Source organism: Saimiri boliviensis, chromosome 12 (genome assembly GCF_048565385.1).
Source record: "Saimiri boliviensis isolate mSaiBol1 chromosome 12, mSaiBol1.pri, whole genome shotgun sequence".
NCBI classification, from domain to species: Eukaryota; Metazoa; Chordata; class Mammalia; order Primates; family Cebidae; genus Saimiri; species Saimiri boliviensis.
This window is the reverse complement of record NC_133460.1, coordinates 18,030,649-18,034,861: the sequence shown is the minus strand read 5'-3', so window position 1 is coordinate 18,034,861 and position 4,213 is coordinate 18,030,649. Positions and strand designations below refer to the sequence as shown.

Genomic DNA, 4,213 nt, shown 5'->3' with positions numbered 1-4,213 from the left:
CTGTTCTGGCCCGCCTTCTGATTCGTAGTCACAACTTCCCCCTTCCCCGCCCCCTGAGTCTTGGCTACGCCCATGACCCGCCCTCCATGTCCTGGCCCTGCTTCCTTTTTCCTCCCTCTGGCCTGGCCCGGTTACTGAGAGGTCAAAGCTCACAGGCTGCTCCGTCTTCCGGCCCTTCTCCTAGTCCCTGCCCAGTCCTGGCTCTCCCCAGATCTGGTATTTGCTCCCTTTCTGGTCCTCCTCGCGCGCTTGAGCCCACCCCTTGGCTTCTCGTTGGGGTCTGGCCTTGCACCTCCCTCTGGGTCCAGTCCCGCCCTTCTCGCGTTAATTGGGTCCTGGCCCTGCCCCCTCCCTCTCTGGCTCCACCTTTTTCCAGCCCCGTCTCCTGGGTGGGTTCTCCTTGGGGCCTGGCCGCAGCAGTCGCTGTGGGCTAATGCTGGCTGGGGTGGCGTCGTCAGGAGTTTGCGCCGTCGGCTGCTGCTCTGGGACAGTGAACCCGCCTCCCCGCCCAGGCTCTCTGGGCTTGTCCTGAGATCGTCTCAGAATCCCGAGTTAGACCCGCTCTGTCTGGTCACATTGCATTGGATCCACCCCGACCCGAATGTTCTGGGCTTCTCATTCACACAGATCTAGGTGTTGACAGCCTGGGCTGGGGGAAAAACCGGGACCCAAGCTTCTGCCGAGCCCTACTTGGCCCTTTTGGGTTCCTGTCTGGAGATGACAGCACAGTAAGCACAGGTTTCAGTACCAGAAAGAGCATCAAAAAATTTAATTAAAAAAAAAAAACTTAATTGGATGTCCCAGTGAAGTACCAATAAAGTTATAATGGGAAAAATAGAGTTTAGTAGGTTATATTTTATTATTTAGTACTGTTTCTATTTATTGAGAGGTAGTGGTGATCACCATAATCTTTAAAGTTTAACGTCACAAAACTTCTTAATCCAGCCCTGCTCTCCACAGAAATCACCCCCACCCCCACCATAGTCTTGGTGTCAGTTATCAGTGGTGAGTACCAAGACATCAGAGTGTAAATACAGCCATGTATAGATCATAATATGCACACGTGGGACTGGCACAGAAGAAAAGCGTCCCAAGCCTGAGGTGGAGGGGACGGAATGGGCTCATCAGAACCAACATGGACACCGCAGAGTGGGTCCCACTCTGCTGAACAAGGTGGGCAGTTTGGGAAGGAGCAAAAACAAACGAACAAACAAAAACAGTATGCTCCTCTCTGCTAGGCTGAATTGTATGTGTGTATGTAATTTTTTAAAGATCGATAATAAACCTTTATGTCTGTTTAATGCATGACAGTGTGAAAGGGATTTCATCTATATGATCTTGTTTAATTCTTACAGCCACCCTTAAATAGGGTTTATTATTCTCCCTTTTTAGGGAAACGGGCTTTGTCTCATTCCAAAGAGCAGAGGAGGGTGAGGGTTTCTGCTCTAAATTTGGAGGAACATCGCCTAAGCCCCCACTGACCTAAACACAACACAGGGTGAATTCTATTCTTTTGCACCCTGGCCATGCCAGGCTTACATTTGACCTCTGGGATTGGTTTTGTTCTCTCAGATCCGCAAAACTTGGGCTATTTGAAGCTGACAGTCCTGGGGCTTCCTTTCCTCTCAATAACATGCTTACATTGAAACTTCCTTCCTCTCTTTCTTCTCCCTGCTAATCCTGGGAAATCTGTTCTTAGAGCAGGAAAAACAATCTCACACCTCTAAAGTACACAGAGCAGAGCAGGCCAGAAATGGGGCCCCCTTCAACTCAGGTCATGATTACAACCACCCCCAACTAACCCTGGAAAGACCCAGACAGACTGTTGGGAACTTTTCAAGTTAGCTCAGACGCTTTCCCCTGGAGAGCCTGTTTTTTTGTTTTTTTGTTTTTTTGTTTTTTGTTTTTTTGTCTTGCTTCGAGGGAGGTGGATGGGTAGGTGAAAGAGAGGTTTGTGTACTGGGCTACAGCGTGAGAGAGGCTGCACGACCGTTTCTTCCTTTTCTCCGTCCTTCCCCCTTCCATTAAAAAAAAATTGATTAGAAGCAATCTAAAGCTTTAAAAAAAGAAAGAGCGTCAGAAAGGAGGAAAAAAGAGGAGAGGTTGGAGAAGGACTACCTGCAGAGATCGAAGGTTGGTTAAGGGATAGAAAAGTGAAACCCGCCTGGGGTGTGGCAGCGGTGGGATTCGAACCCACGCCATCGAAATGACTGGAGCCTAAATCCAGCGCCTTAGACCACTCGGCCACGCTACCAACCGTTCGCACGTCTTTCTGTGCAGCTATATTAATGTGATGACGCAGGTGCCCCCCCCCCCGCCCTCAAACTGCGCATGCTCTATATGGAACCGGCGTTCGCTGCGTCACTCAGGGAGTCCTGGAATCACAGTGCTCTGGAGATCAGCAGTAGTAAATACACTAGGAAAGCACTATTAAAACGAAGAGAGTCTAAATAGCAAACATTAATATTTTTAATATTAAATCCTCACATGTGTTTGGATTTGCTTTTGCGTTTTCCTTGGGCGTGATCCTGCCCATAGCCACGTGGGGGCGCTCTCGCACTGCCTCTTTCTCCCAGGTGGGCCGAGGTCTCGCGCTGAGCCCCAGTTTGTACCAAATCAAGCTGAGTCCTCAACCTGCAGACGATCTGTCCAGCTCAAGGCGCCTCTGTAGCCTTGCGTGGCCTCACAGCCTACCCCTAGCCCTCGCGATCTAAGAATCAAGGGTTCAGGGAGGAAAATCGTTGAACGTTGTTACAGATTCTTTGCACGTGCAGGCTCTTTCCATCTCAAACTATACAGCTTTCATTAGCTGTGCGACCTATTTTACAGAGGAGGAAAATACAGCCACTAAGTAACTAGCTTCGGGTGCCCCAGCCAGCCGGCATTCCCTAGCCTTCCAAGACCCTTGTTCATCCATGTAGAGGATTTTAGTGTATTTTAGGGGAAAAAAAAATACAATAAATGTAGAGTACAACCTAGCAAAATTCCATTTCCCACCATTCAGAATTATTACTAATATTTTGCATATTAGCTTCAATTTTTTTTTTTTTTTCTTTTGAGACGGAGTTTCGCTCTTGTTACCCAGGCTGGAGTGCAATGGCGCAATCTCGGCTCACCGCAACCTCCGCCTCCTGGGTTCAGGCAATTCTCCTGCCTAAGCCTTCTGAGTAGCTGGGATCACAGGCCCCTGCCCCTACGCCCAGCTAACTGTATTTGTTTTGTTTGTTTGTTTGCTTGGTTGCTTTTAGTAGACACAGGGTTTCACCATGTTGGTCAAGCTGGTCTCGAGCTCCTTGACCTCAGGTGACCCACCCGCCTCAGGCTTCCAAAGTGCGGGGATTACAGTAGTGAGCCACCATGGCCGGCCACCACAGGGTTTTTATACCGGCACTGGTCACTTGGTGGCATTCCACATGCATCTCTCCAAACCCCCTGTTTTAAGTAGGGGGTCTCTCCCAGGATGATACCGGACCCTGCTGGGAGGTCAACTCCAGGAGGGCAAGTGATGCTGTCTTGTTCATCTACTGCTGTATCCTCAGGACCTAGAACAGTGTGGGCAGCAGGAATATTCCTTGAAAAAAATAGTTTTGCATTCTTGGTTAAGTCCACTCCATCTTGCCAAGTGAACTTGAGAGTCAGAGATAGATGCTTTCGGCTGGAGCTGCCCAACATAAGGGCTCAGAGAACTTTTGTCTGAACTTGAGTTTCAGCAAGGAACACCGTTACTTTTGCAAAAGTTATTTTGTGACTTGTGACTTGCCCTCTGTGGCCACAAGAGGGAAGCAGCGTTCTCTTTAGGTAAATTTCCCTACAATTACTCAAAGCCTCTTCTGGCAGTTGGACCATCTGCCAGCACCATCACTTCCCTAACTCTGTCTCTGATCATTTAATGCAACTCAACGTCTGCCCGGCACCTGCTAGGCTTGATCAGCCAAAGATCAGGCCTTGCAGGCTCTGGGAGGGGACGAGAACTGTTTCTGGAGCTGCTTAGAACCATTGTGCTGGAGTTGCTTTCTCTAACAGAATAAAAACCCAGTGGTAGAGCCAGGCGTCGTGGCTCATGCCTGTAATCCCAGCACTTGAGACCAAGGCAGGCAGATCGCCTGAGGTCAGGAGTTCGAGACCAGCCTGGCCAACATGGTGAAACTCTGTCTCCACTAAGAATACAAAAATTAGTCAGGCATGGTGGCACGCACCTGTAATCCCAGCCACT

At 49.3% G+C, this 4,213-nt stretch overlaps 1 non-coding gene across 1 annotated transcript; it reads right to left on the bottom strand.

Annotated features, from left to right (window-relative positions):
* Positions 1 to 2,172: 2,172 nt before the first annotated feature.
* On the bottom strand, positions 2,173 to 2,254 carry TRNAL-UAG (transfer RNA leucine (anticodon UAG)). Its single transcript has one exon. It is a non-coding gene; the product is annotated as a tRNA-Leu (tRNA).
* Between the last annotated feature and the right edge of the window lie 1,959 nt (positions 2,255 to 4,213).